Source organism: Molothrus aeneus, chromosome 3 (genome assembly GCF_037042795.1).
Source record: "Molothrus aeneus isolate 106 chromosome 3, BPBGC_Maene_1.0, whole genome shotgun sequence".
In the NCBI taxonomy this organism is placed as follows: Eukaryota; Metazoa; Chordata; class Aves; order Passeriformes; family Icteridae; genus Molothrus; species Molothrus aeneus.
Genome location: NC_089648.1, coordinates 110,267,380 through 110,281,711, shown reverse-complemented (window position 1 = coordinate 110,281,711; position 14,332 = coordinate 110,267,380). Strand labels below are relative to the sequence as shown.

Below are 14,332 nucleotides of genomic sequence, written 5' to 3'. Positions count from 1 at the left end.
ATCATCACCACACAAAAATCAGAGCAGAGGCCCCACAAAGAAATGGGATGGTGCCAATGCATGTCAGGATCTTCCCACAGATTCACCAGCAGGAACATGGAACAGGTTGTCCAGAGAAACTGTGGCTGCCCCATCTCTGGAAGTGTCCAAAGCCAGGTTGGACAGGGCTTGGAATAACCTGGGATAGTGGAAGGTGTCCCTGCCCATGGCAGGGGGTAGAACTGGCTGAGCTTTAAGGTCTCTTCCCATTCTAGGATTCTATGATTCTTTACCAAGGATTTCTCATTTTTAGTGATTTATCCACATTCTCCACCCAGCTGTGCTCAGCATCACACAATTTCAACCAAAATGGACCACCCTGGTGCTGCTCATTTCCAGCACAAAGTGCCCTCCTGGTTTCTGAAACCTCCTCCCCTCCACTCATCCCATTTTATCCCCACTCCTGTTCATCGCCGGCCACAACCAGCAAGGAGTGAAGGGGCTCCAGAGCCATTATCCCAAACTCCTTATCCTATCCTCAAACTCCTTATCCTTATTACCCCCTCGATGGCAGGGATGCTTGTTGCAGTGTGATTTCAGGGTTTACCTCAGAACCTCGGGTCCCTCCCATGATAATTCCCTCCCAGGTGTGTCACTCACCTCTCCTTTCCCCTCCCTGACCCCTCCCAGCACTGTCTGTCAATCCTGGCATTCCAGGAGGGAGTCAAGTGATTGTCAGATTCAAAGGATGCCCTCTACCCCTGGGGGGGCATTGGGCCATCCAGGTGTCCTTTGTCCCTTAAGACATCCTCTCCTCTACCTGGTTGGTGGCTTCCTGTCCCTTCCCTGCCCCTCTCCCCGGGTTAAAAGGAGCAGCTACCACATGGACAGGGAGCTCTGTTGGAGCATGTGAAAAGATTGGCTTTTTGCAAATATTCAAATGAATATTACATGTGCTGTGTTAGAAAGTTATGCTGTATTAATTCTCTTAAGTAGTGTGGTAAATATAGTTTTAGGTTATAACAAAAAGTTAAAATAGAAACTATGCTATGTAGGATACTTTTTTCCCTAAAGAAATGACTCGCAGTGAGATAGCAGCCACAGGACACCTAAATCTTTCAGAGAAAGGGAATTTATTGCTCCATTATAAGAAGAAATGAACTTCTTCCCACCTCACTGGGGCAGGATGACGCCATCAGGATTAAGAGGAAGAAGCTGACACTGACCAGACAGAATCCTGTGTTTGAATGGAATTTATGCATCATGTATGAGGAGTATGAATATGCAACAGGTTATTGCTTTTAAGGGTTAACCCTTTGTTAACGTGGGTCTTTTTTCAGGCTTGTGCTGCCCAGAAAAAGGTACCTGGACCATCCATAACTCTTTGTTTCTATTGTCTCATATTGTTCTAATTCAAATCATCCAAATTATTATTACTCAAATTTTATTACTATTTTTATAACCATTTTATTACTATTAAACTTTTAAAATTTTAAAAACAAGTGATTGGCATTTTTCATGGAGCAGTTGCTGGCCTGTGGGCCAAGAATAAAGCTCTGGATGGAAACTCTCCATCAGAACCGACTTCTTTCCTTCACTACCAACTTAAAGCTTCTCCTCAGAGAAGCTTTACCTCAGAGGTAAAACTGAGGAGCAGATCCTGTTATGGGGAAAGCTCCATCCTGCAGCCACCAGAGCTCCTGCAAGCCTGGACGTGCCTCCAAGCACCCAGCAAGCCAAAATTATCTCTGGGGTGAAACACCACAGTTGCCGGTATTTGGTTCAGCAGCAAGGGCCAGACAAGCCCTTGGTAAATATTCCAATGGATGCTCTTCCCCCCTCCCCAGCTTTGGCAGCACCCTCTGTCCAGCAGGCAGAAGGAGGCTCTGGGCCCGTGATGGAGCTCACAGGAATGCTGCCCATCCATATGGAGATCAGGGTACGTGATTTGGGTACAAATTGCTGACGTGCTGCTGCCTCCGCTCATCCGGAGCGGGGCCCCTGGCCCCATCCCGCCCTCGTTTGCTGACAGGGATCGGCTGCTTGGACTGGCAGCATCCCGGGAACTTCCTGGCCGTGGGCTTGGCTGGGCACGCTGAGTTGGGAGACTGACAGAGGAAGAGTGTGTAATTGCAACAGAGGGGAAAGCTGCGGGGGAGTTTGTCTCGGGATGACGAACAGGACCTGGAAAGGCTGAGGGGAAGGGGGTGAGCAGTCACGAGAGTGGCCTGGCCTGCTTTGAGGCACGGGAGACAGCCAGGAGAAGGGGATGAAGATCTCTCTCCTCGTCCCTGAGCTGATCCAGCAGCACCAAACATGGTGCTATGATCACCAAACACGCTGCTGTGATCACCAACTCACCATACCTGGCCGTGCATTTCAGAGCTGGGCTTGAAATGATGTTAAAAAAGGTCTTGCCAAGACCAGAGCAGCCTGATAGACTTTGATAAATAGCCACTAATTAATGTCTAATCTGTGGAGCTGTATCAGACCTGTGCACTCATGGGCTGCTGGGTCTGTGAGCTCTGGGAAACTGAGGCACAGAGCAGTGACCAGTTTGATCACAGAATCACAGGATGATTGTGACCACTGCAGGTCCTCTAGACCAACACCCTGCTCAAGTAGGATTCCCTAGACCAGGTTACTCAGGGATGTATCCAGACAGGTTTGAAATATCCCCAGTGAGGAGACTCCACTCCCTCTCTGGACAATCTGTTCAGTGCTTGGTCACTGCACAGGAAAGAAGTTCTGCCTCCTGTCCAGGTGGAACTTGCTGGGATCAGTCCCTGCCCGTTCCTCTGGTGCCATTGCTGGGCCCTGGAGCAGAGCCTGGGCCCTGCTCTGACCCTCCCTGCACACAGGGACACCCAGGGATGAGGACACTCTCAGCTGTGTCTTCTCTCACCCTTTCCTCATCAGGAAGATGCTCCAGTCCCTTCTCCATCTCTGTAGTCCTCCATTGCACCCTCTCCAGGAGCTCCATGATGATTCTCTGAAGGAAATCAGCCTTCCAGGGGCATGTGGGGAAGCACAGCACTCTCCCAATGGAAACACAGAAATCCTGCTTCCTAGAAACACCACAAACTTCATCTGCCAGCTGCAGCTGGACACCAGACTGGCTGGTTTGGCATCACTTATCTTGCCTAAATCCAAAGGGAACATCCCAAGGCAACACAAGTGGTTGGAAGCACCAAAAAAAATGGAAAATTTGAAGAGCTTTTGGGAAAGAGATAAAAATTTTCTTTCAGCACCATCTTCTGCCCTGTGTCCCTGGTCCTCCTTGAAGGTTTGGGAACTCGCTGTTCTGAAGCTGGGGTGATAAAAAAAAAAAGCCTGTGCCCTTTTTGGATAATGTAATAAAGACTTAGATGCTTTTCGGACGTCAGCTGCTGCCAGTAATCAGCGCTTCGCAGCTGCTGAGTCACAAATAGCTTGAAAAATATTTCCAGTCCTTGCTCTCCTGAGAGCTAATCCCAGAACGGGCAGTCATAAAAAACCATAAATCCCCAAATTACCAGAATGGCCCCAGAAATCTCTCTTAAGGCGATTAGTTCGATGTCGGTTCTGGACTGTCTTTACCTCATTGTTTCTCCTCTATGTTCCTCTCTCCTCTCTTTTCCCTGGACATCCCCACATGGCTGGAAAAGGTCATTCCTCTGTCCCTCATTCTCCAAACACTCCCTAACACCTTGGGGTCTGTTCTCCTCCTGGCATGGACTCTGTGCCCCCTCCCCACACCTGTCCTGTCCCCTCTGTGTGTTTGTCCCTGCCAGAAGATGAGATAAAACACTAAGCACAGAGAGATTATTTTTTCTGGGGGTTTTGGGGGTGTTGTTTTTATCATTTATGGTGAAAACAGAGATGCTCCCTTGTGGGCTTGTCCACAAATTTTTCACCTTTCAAACCAAACATAAACCTTTGCCACAGCTTTCTGCAGGAGACCTTACCCTGGTGTCCAAAGGGCTCCTTCAAGTCTGTATTTATATTTCAAAATTGCTTTATCCATTATTATTAAGAAGAAAAAGAAGAAATAACCATGTCCTTCATGACACTTTTTTTATAAGGGAATGCCAAGCACGCTGCAAGAGTCGTCACCATTAATTAAGCAGAAGAAAGGGCAGCTGAAGCCCACGTGAGCATGTCCATGCAGCTGTTGGCATCATGTTAAATAAGCAAACATATAAATATAAAAACTACACCAATTCCATAGGAATTCATTTCTGTTTATTTATTTTTTAATATATATGTTTAAGTGGGTTGCAGAGGAGGCCATGGAGATGCTCCTCTGCTCTGGAGCCAGGATGGGAGAGCTGGGGGTGCTCACCTTGACAAGAGAAGGCTCCAGGGAGACCCCCATAAGCCTAAAGGGACTTATGAAAAAGAGGGAAAGGAACTTTTTACACAGGCAGTTGCTGATGGGACAAGGGGGAATGGTTTTAAACTAAAAGAGATGATATTTAGATTAGATATTAGGAAGAAATTCTTCCCTGTGAGGGTGGTGAGACCCTGGCACAGGTTTCCCAGAGTGGCTGCCCCTGGATCCCTGGAAGCATCCAAGGCAAGTTTGGATGGGCCTTGGAACAACCTGGGCTAGTGGAAGGTGTCCCTGCCCATGGCAGGTGGTTGGAATGAGACAATCCTCAAGGCCTCTTTCAACCCAAATCATTCTCAGATGTGGCAGAGGATCAGGAAGCATCAGGTAATTCTGGTCAGATAAGTTCTTTTGTAGGGAGATGATGTGGTTGATACTGTCAGTTTAAAGCCATTTCCCCTTGTCATTCCATGTCCTTGTCCCCAGTCCCTCTCCAGCTCTCCTGGAGCCCCTTTAGGCCCTGGAAGGGGCTCTGAGCTCTCCCTGGATCCTTCTCCAGGTGAACACCCCCAGCTCTCCCAACCTGGCTCCAGAGCAGAGGGGCTCCAGCCCTTGGAGCATCTCCATGGCCTCCTCTGAAGGGGGTGGCTGTACCCAGACACTTTGTGGGAGCAGTCACAGTCCCTGCCCCACTCCTGGGCACTGTGTGGGTCAGGGCTGGTTGGCCTTGGACAAGGAGCAGTGCAATGCAGTGGAATGCAGACCCCACGTCAGGGTCCCAGCACTGCTGCATTTGCTGGTTCAGACTTGCTGTGGCTCTCCCTGCTTTACCCTGGGTGCCCCACTGCTCTCCCCCTCTCTGCCTGTGACCCCAGTTTGGGACATCCTCAGTTCCATAAATCTCATTCCCCTTCCCTTCCCTTCCCAAGGACTCAGTGCTTTATGTAAGAACAGGAAGACAGGATACATCCACACTGAGACAGCCTGAGAGGAGCATAAGCCTCTATCACTCAGCAGAGAATATTTTTAACATTAGCAATAATATTCGGGTGGCCTGGCCTACAAAACGCTGCTCCAGGGCATCCATCCCAACGTGGCAGCATTCCCAACCTGGCTGCTGGGACTCTCTGGACTAAGTTTAGCCCTGAAATGAGCTCAGACCCCTGGCTGAGGTCTCTGACTCGTGCTCCCCTGGCTGGGGAAGCTTTGCTGCTTCCCCTTCCATCCCTTGGCACTGATGATCCTTTGCCACGGGTGGCTCGGCCTGCGCCAGCCGAGAAGACGCAAATGCACCCGTGGGACGTGGCAGGGACACGTCACCCCCGTGGTGACAGCACCAGGCTCTTCCTGTGCTGAAGGCTCCAAGGGCTCAGTGGCTGCCCTGGGCTGCTCCCTGCTCTGGTTTTGGCTTTGTTCTCCTCCTTGCTGCTCCACAACATGGAATAAAACCCCAGGGAAAACCTGGGAGTGTTCCTGCAACCAAGACCTGCAGCATGGCCTTGCAGGACCCTGCTCTAGGGTCACAGCAGCACCCAGGCAGGAGGAGACAGCCAGGGAAGGGCTCTGAAATTCGCTGGGGGACTTCCCAGCATCACCTCAGATGCCCTGGCTTGCTCCCTGCTCTGGTTTTGGCTTTGTTCTCCTCCTTGCCGCTCCCCAACGTGGAATAAAACCCCAGGGAAAACCTGGGAGTGTTCCTGCACCAAGACCTTCAGCATGGCCTTGCAGGACCCTGCCCCCAGGCAGGAGGAGACAGCCAGGGAAGGGCTCTGATATTCCCTGGGTGACATTCCAGAATCACCTCAGGTATGGGGTCACCCACGCTGTGTTTGTCACCCCATGGCCACCCTGATTGATTCTCCCCCCAAATCCTTCCCCTGCTCCAAATGCAATGGTCAGAGCTGAGCCTGCCCCCTCTGTGAGCTTTGCACAGACCAAGAGGCCTTCAAGGACATTTTTTACCAAGTATGATGTGACATGGATAATGAGGAAATAAATAAGGTATAAACTGGGGAGGGGAAGCACCCTAGAAATCTCAGAGCCACCACTAGGACCGTGCACGGGCGCAGGGGAAGGAGGGGCAGGCAGGAGCCAGCTTGCTATTTTAAGGACAAGCTCCAATAGTAAAGTAATCATCTCCCCAGCAATGCTATTTTCTGGATCCGTGCCCTCAAGTCAGCACGAAGCCACCAAGCTTTCTATTCCGGTCACACCGAACGCTTCCCACCAATCCATCCATCTTAATCCCGGCCCCGGCAGCCGCGCAGCCCCACCGGGGCCGAGGGGGGTTTGGAGCTGGGCTCATCCCTGCCAGCCCATCCCTGGGCACACCGGACCATCCTCTCCATCCTTTCATCTGCATCCTCGCTGCTGCTGCTGCTGCTGCTGCTGCTGCTGCTGCTGCTGGACAAAATGCCTCCCACGTAATCAGTTCCCATCCTCCCTCTCCTCCTCCTCCTCCTCCCCCCTCCGTGGTTCTCCTCGCTCCATCCCCTCCTCTGGCGCACCGCGGATAAAGGGATCGGTCCTGCGGCGCTGGGGTCATTTCAGGAGCTGTCGCCGCTGGGGTGGCGGGGCTTTGCACGCACAGAATTACAGAATTCCAGAATTCCCGTCCCCACTGCAGCAGAGGCTGGGCACGGGCAGCCGAGGAGCTGCCAGCATCCTTCACCCGAGTTGTGCACCCGCATCCCTGCTCGGGGACACCCCGACCTGTGCTCCGTGGCTGCCCCGTCCCCTCCGCATCCAAAAGGGATGTGCTGGGCACGGAGACACCGCATAAAAGCTCCTTCACCCCCTCCAGGACCACTGCATCCCATCCCTGCATCCCATACTCGCATCCCATCCCTGCATCCCATCCCCTCATCCCATCCCCGCATCCTTCCCGTACCCAGACCACCGGATCACCTCCCTCTTTTTTTATTTTTTCCTTTTTTTATCGGTGTGATGAGGCAGGAGCTGCACTTCCTGCTGCAAGGATTTCCCTGCGGATTTCATCCTTCAAAAGCACCGAGTCCCCAGAGCCCCCGAGGCGCGAGGTTTCCTTCTGCTGAGAGCTAACAAGTGGTCAGGAGCTTGGGGTTTTGGTGCTGTTCCCTAAATAGAACATCTCTTCAGAAGCCCAAAAAGATTAAAAGCTCAGCTGACTTCCAGAAAAAAAATTATGTTTATACAGAGCACAACAGGATCTGGAGTTTAAATATATATATATTTACACAAACACTTACATAAGGACCCTCCTAGACACAAGTTAACCTCCAGTTATGCTTTGGGAGGAAATTTTCCCGGGGATTTTGGTGTTTTTTTCCCTATCCAGACAATTCCCAAATAATGGCCATTGCAATAAAAATACACTGCATTGTAAAGCCTGAAAATTGCCTGATTTTGGTACTTTTTGCTCACAGACTTGGATTTGAATCCTTTTTTTTTTCCATCAGAGTTCTCAAAAGCTCTGATCTAAAAGAGGTGCCTCCCTCTGTGCCTCAGTTTCCCCAATTTAGAAACAGTCCCCACACTGGCCAGGTGACACTGAAGTTTAGGAAATGTCCAAGACTTGTTTCTGATTAAAAAAAATCTACTGCAAATCAAATGTCAAAACTTGAAAATGCTTGGGGCAGGATGGTTGGAGTTTTCGGAGGAGGGAGAACATGTTTTGAGGTTTGAGTTTTTTTGAGAATTTTCTAAAAAATAATACCATCCAACAAAACGAACCAGAAAACAATCACAAGAGACCTGAAGTTTAAAAATGTGACCTCATAATTCTTCCCTAAACCACAAACCAGCTCAAATAGGGGCATTAATCAAGTTCCATCACCAAGAGATTTGCAGTCTGCAGATGACTCAGATTTAGTCTTTACTTTGATTTCCTCACTCTCATTTCCCCAGTTTGCATTTTTTTTTCCCCTTCCCACCCCTTCTGTCTCCAGCTCAGCACAGCATTTAGCAGGGCAATACACTTTAAATACACTGATAAATAAATATTTATTTCTTTATATGTTCAGTGGGTAAGTTTGGGTGAGGGAAGCTGAGGAGGAGGAGGAGGAGAGATGGGATGGAAGGATAAAAATATGGCCATTTGCAAGGGGCTGCACCAGTGTGGGAGATACACAAATATATAAATTATATCTCTAAAAACATAGATATCCATAAATACCCAAACCCAGAATTTCTAAGGATTTTTCCCTGACTGTAAAAAAGTAAGAAAAAAAAAAAAGAAAAGAAGAAAAAAGGCAGAACAAGCCCAGTCCTCTAACAAAATAACAATAGGATCCTGCTAAGGAATAATTCCAGGTCTCCTGGACTAAATTGCAGCAGGTTCCCAGGAGTCAGCAGAGAAGAGGCAGAGTGCTGCAAGAGCCAGTCACACACCCTGCAGCTGGCAAAATAATAATAATAGTAATAATAATAATCAGCCATGTCCAATCAGCCCTAATATCCATTACCACCATCAGGTTCAGTGCAGGATTAAGAACTTCAAGTGAATAAATATGCCTGTGATTTCCACCGTGTTTAGAGGCTGATTGGAAGTCCCAGTGGAGGGGTGTTTTCAGCCATGGATGCATTCTCCAAGCTGGGAATGCTGTGGCTCTCTCTTGGCTGCACTTTTGACTCCTGACCCCCTGAAATCCCAGAATGGTTTGGGTGGGAAAGGACCTCAAAGATCAGCTGGTTCCAGCCCCTGCCATGGGCAGGGACACCTTCCACTATCCCAGGTTGCTCCAAGCTGGCCTTGGAGACTTCCAGGGATAGGGCACCCACATCTTCTCTGGATAACTTGTGCCATGGCCTCATCACCCTTGGTGTGGGAACACTCATCCCAAACCTGGATAGGGGTTTATTCCTCAAGCTGGCCAAGATTTTGAGTTGAACCCACAAAATAAGACATTGTGCTGCTTTTTCTGCACTAAATGTCCCTCTGCTCAGGCATATTCTTGTCACCTAGCCCCTTCTGTGAGGACTTTCAACCTCACAGTTAAGGAATAAGATCAGAGAACTTCATTTCCTCATGGTGGTCCCATCCACTCTCCTAGGAAATGAAATTCCTTCACTTCACCTTCTGCTACTCACAGACCCACCTGCAGATTTCAGTGCCCTGCCCCCAGAATAGCATGGAAAGTGATGGGAACATCCTCAGCAAGGCAATGTAGGCCAGGGAAGGTCTGGAGAAGCTGGGCCATGAGGGGGATCTCGCTGAGGACTCTCATCCTCCACCTCAGCCATGTGGCAAGAGCCACTCCTGAGTTACTGCCATGCCTGTAGGATCTGACCATCCCCAACCCAACCTGCTGAAACTGCCCCTGGCACAGCTCACAGCAGCCCAGACGCAGCCATGTCTGACCCTGGGGGTGAGCAGAGCCCTGAGGATGCCCCAAAGTGTTGTTCCCAGGGTCACACCATGGATGCAATGTGGAATTCCCTCCTGATGTCCACATGTGAACCTCTGCTCCGTGCCACTGCCACCCCTGAACCACAGCCAGACATGGCCTTTGATGACTTCCCCAGGGTCTCCTTGGGGGAAACCAAACATCCCAATGGTCAACAGAGTCTCAGGGAAGGATGGAAAAGGGACAGAGGCCCCCACACCAACACCAAGACTGTGCCCTGCCCACCATGGCCACGGTCCTGTGTCAACTCCATGGTGTCCCACCTCTCAGAACTCCCTGAGGAGGAACAAGGAGGGGACCAGGCTGGTTCTGTGGGGAAGGCAGAGGGAGGGGTGGCTGTGATTGCCTCAGAGCACTCAGGGGATGATGGATGATGCTCCATCATTGGTGCCTTCCAGTGCCACCCTGCACAGAGGAATCACAGGGATGGGCACAGTGGGGATTCGAAGTTACCCCTCTGTACACCTCTGGATCCTCTTTCTTTCCTCACTTTCCTTTTAATTCTTCTCTTTTTTTCTTTCCTCACTTTCCTTCTCCTTTTAATTCTTCTTTTTCTTTCTTTTTCCCAATTTTCCTTTTCTTTCTTTCTTTCTTTCTTTCTTTCTTTCTTTCTTTCTTTCTTTCTTTCTTTCTTTCTTTCTTTCTTTCTTTCTTTCTTTCTTTCTTTCTTTCTTTCTTTCTTTCTTTCTTTCTTTCTTTCTTTCTTTCTTTCTTTCTTTCTTTCTTTCTTTCTCTCTTTCTCTCTTTCTCTCTTTCTCTCTTTCTCTCTTTCTCTCTTTCTCTTTCTTTCTTTCTCTCTCTCTCTTTCTTTCTCTCTCTCTTTCTCTATTTCTCTCTCTCTTTTTCTCTCTTTCTTTTTCTCTCTTTCTCTCTTTCTTTCTCTCTTTCCTCATTTTCCTACTCCTTTTTATTCTTCCTCTCTTTTTTTGGTGGCACAGGGAGGAAGGCTTTGACTCTGAACAGTGCAGACAAATCCACCAACTCCAGCGAGGAGGAGCCGGGCAGGCAAGCTCCCGAAAGCATCAGGGAGACGTCTCTTCCTTGGGGGAATCTCTGCATGGAGGGATGATGGGAGAGCCCCTCCGCCTCCCTGAATCCTCTGCACTCTCGGCATCCCCTCTCCGCCTCCTCCCCAACTCTGCGGTTTCCGTGACAACGCTTGGCTCACAGGAGCCTCTCCATTGCAGAGCCCAGCACCGCACACAGCTCCTGGTGCCTGTGCAGCCCACGTGGGGTTCACAGGGTTCAGCAGCAAGCAACAACCTCGGGTTGGGTGCTTGGAGGAAGCTCCAAACACAGATTCTTACAGGAGAAGGCTGCCAGGTTGGGGAGTGTCTCTTTGATCCAGCTCCCAGCAATGGTTGTTGCAAGAGGTGGGTGATGAGAGAGGTTGGGATGCAAAGAGGGAAAACCCTCACAGTGCTCAGGTCAGAGCTGATCATGGAATCAAAGTGTCCCTGAATGGTTTGTTTTGGAAGGGACCTTAAATCTCAACTTGTTCCAATCCCTGTCATGGGCAGGGACAACTTCCACTGTCCCAGGTTGATCCAAGCCCTGTCCAGCCTGACCTTGGACACTTCCAGGGATCCAGGGGCAGCCACAGCTTCTCTGGGCAACCTGTGCCAGGGCATCCCCACCCTTAAAGGGAAGAATTCCTTCCCAATATCCCATCTATCCCTGCCCTTTGGCAGTGGGAAGCCATTCCCTGTGTCCTGTCCCTCCATGCCTTGTCTCAAGTCCCTCCCCAGCTTTCCTGGAGCCCCTTTAGGCCCTGGAAGGGGCTCTGAGCTCTCCCTGGATCCTTCTCTTCTCCAGGTGAGCACCTCCAGCTCTCCCACCCAGCCTGATGCTGAAGTTACACCTCCACAATAAATCCATGCTGGAGCCTGATCTCCATCCCTGAGTCCTGGCCATGTTCACACCATTAACCCTTCCCACCCTCCTAAAGGCAGTGCCTGCACCCCAACCACGCATTGGGGATGATCCCTGGCCTGTGCCACCTCCTGACCTGAGACAGGGGTGGTTTGGCTAAATCTGAGTTGGCCAGGGCTGAAAGGCTCTGGGGATGGCAGAGAAAACAGAAAGGTGAAGGTTCAACCCCAGCCCTTGTGTTCTGACTCTGTTCCATTTACCACTCACAAAAATCAATCACCCAGCCCTGGTAGGGCCTGGGCAAACCTGAGTCCATCTGCTGGCAGTGCTCTCAATCCATCTGTGCCCCAGGGATGTCACAGCAAGTGCCCAGAGCAGCAGCAGTGACTTCCACCAAGGACTGGACCCTCTCAGGTGATTGTCCCCTGCCCCAGGGGACAGACTCAGACTCTGGTTATCTTGGCTGAACAGTCACCAAGGACATGAAGCCACCTTGTAGAGACCCAGACAGTGCTGGGAGTGTTGGCAGAGAGCAAGGGCTGTGCCCGGGAAAGAGCCACGGAGTGGGAATAAAGGGCAGGAACCATTTAGAATCATAAAATCACAGACTGTCCTGAGCTGGAAAGGACCCACCAGGATCATCCAGTCCAACTCCTGTGAACAGACACCCCAAAATCCCACCCTGTGCATCCCTGAGTGTTGTCCAAATGCCCCTGGAGTTCTGGCAGCCTTGGGGCTGTGCCCATTCCCTGAGAAGCCTTTTCAGTGCCCCACAACCTTCTGGGGGAAGAATCTTTCCCTGATATCCAACCCAATCCCTGAAATAAGCACAACTGGTTTAGTTGTGTTGATAATGGTTGGTAAATCTGTTATCTCTTTAACCTGGAGCACAGGCAAACAATCAAACGAAACATCCAAACTCTTGCAGGTTTTCTCCACATCCCAGTGCTTGGCAGGGTATGGGGAGGACTTTGTTTCCTTGGCACAGCCTTGGCACAGACTAATGAAAGCTGTTCCAAATTGTCCCACCATATAAATCCCAAAAAGGATCCAGGACCAGTTGCTCCACAGAGCTAACACTGATCAGAGAATCATGGAGCAGTCTGGGTTGGAAGGGACCTTTAAAGGTCATCTAGTCCAAACCCCTGGAATGAGCAGGGACATCTCCAACTAGGTCAGGTTGTCCAGCTGACAGGCTGTCCCCTTTGGTTCTGATCTCACACTCTCATAAAAATCACAAGGGGTACAAAAGAGAAGGGTATGATGACTTATTTTCCTCATTTCCATGAATCTGGGCAAACCTGATCTGAAGGCAGGATCCCTCTGTTTTCCAGGACTTAGGGCTGGCCATGAGCAAGGAGGGAGTTCCATACACTGCTGCTTGCCCTGGCCCATGGAAATAAACCAAGGAAATAAAATATAGCCCAGGGTAAACCTCAGACTGTGGGAGAGGGAGCTAATTACCCCTCCTGGAAAGAAAGGAAAAGACACAACCCAGTCACTGCTGTATTTTTTTTTTTTTTTTTTTGCCAGACACTTTTATCAATGACAAGAGAAGGACAGCTCTGCTCACTAAAAAGCAGCTTCCATGGGGTGAGATCCTCCTGCTTCCAGCTGAAGTTCTTCCTTAACAGGACCCAAGGGTGATGGAAATGTTATTTACAGGCAGCCAAATTCCCAGGAAGGGACTGGCAGGGGCAACTCTTGAGTATCAGGTGGAATCATGTTCTAACTCCTGGGAACAGCGCCCTCTCCAGGCTCTGGACTCCTGGTTTTGGTGGGAATTCTGGCACCAGCTGAATGTGTGGTTGTCCTCTCTGACATTGAGAAGCCAGCTGAGATTCCAGCTGCCAGAACAAAGGCTGAGGAGCTGTGTTTAACAGCACGAGGACCCAGCTCTACATTACACACACACACACGCACACGCTGAGCTGTCCCCAGCATTAAAATTTCATTACAAGGAGTGCACCAGGAATAACCATTATCAATTATATATTACACACTGCTTTAGTATAAAAGAAATCTGATGGCTTGGGGGTTCTGCTGTGAGAAGGAGCCTCTCTTGCAGGCTCTGGAGCTGGTGGTGTGGTGGAGCTTTGTGATTCACCACACAATTCCCACTCTCCCAGCCCTGTGTCCTCATGGTGGGAGTACCCACTCCTGGCTGGCTGTTTGTCCCAGTTCCATGCAGGTCATGCTGGGTTATCACACAAGCACAGAATGGTTTGGGTTGGAAGGGTTCCAGTCACACTTCCCACTGTCCCAGGTTGCTCCAAGCCCTGTCCAACTCAGCTTTTAACATTCCCAGGGATGAGGCAGCCACAGCTTCTCTGGGAAACCTCTGTGGGATGCCCAGGACAGGACAGAGATTGAGGATTGGATCTTGTGGCTTTTTGGAAAGAGCTGGCTTTGCTATCTGAATAATGTCACTGTGCCAGGAGCTGCTTAGGCCACTCACTTGGTCACCTGAGGCGTCACCTACAGCCCTGGGTGCCTCCAAATGTGGCTGTCCCTGAGTGTCTTGGACACCTCTCATGGGTGGGACAACTGGAGGTGTCCCCACTGCTGACAGAAGGTTCTTTGGTGGCCTCAGTGTCCTCCTTCAGATACTTTGGTCAGAGCACCAGAACCTCACTTACATCCCAGAGCTGGGGTGTCCATGAACTTGTCCTGTCCCATTTCCCTGGGGCAGCAGTGGCAGCCACCCCTCCAGTGTCTACAGCACCCAAATCTCCTCTTTCCCTCAGTGCACCGGGCCTGAGGAGCTTTTAAACACCAAACCCAC

At 50.2% G+C, this 14,332-nt stretch overlaps 1 protein-coding gene across 1 annotated transcript in view; it reads right to left on the bottom strand.

Annotated features, from left to right (window-relative positions):
* The window catches only part of XKR6 (XK related 6), a 175,333-nt gene that overhangs the window by 73,136 nt on the left and 87,865 nt on the right, over positions 1–14,332 (bottom strand). The window lies entirely within an intron of this gene.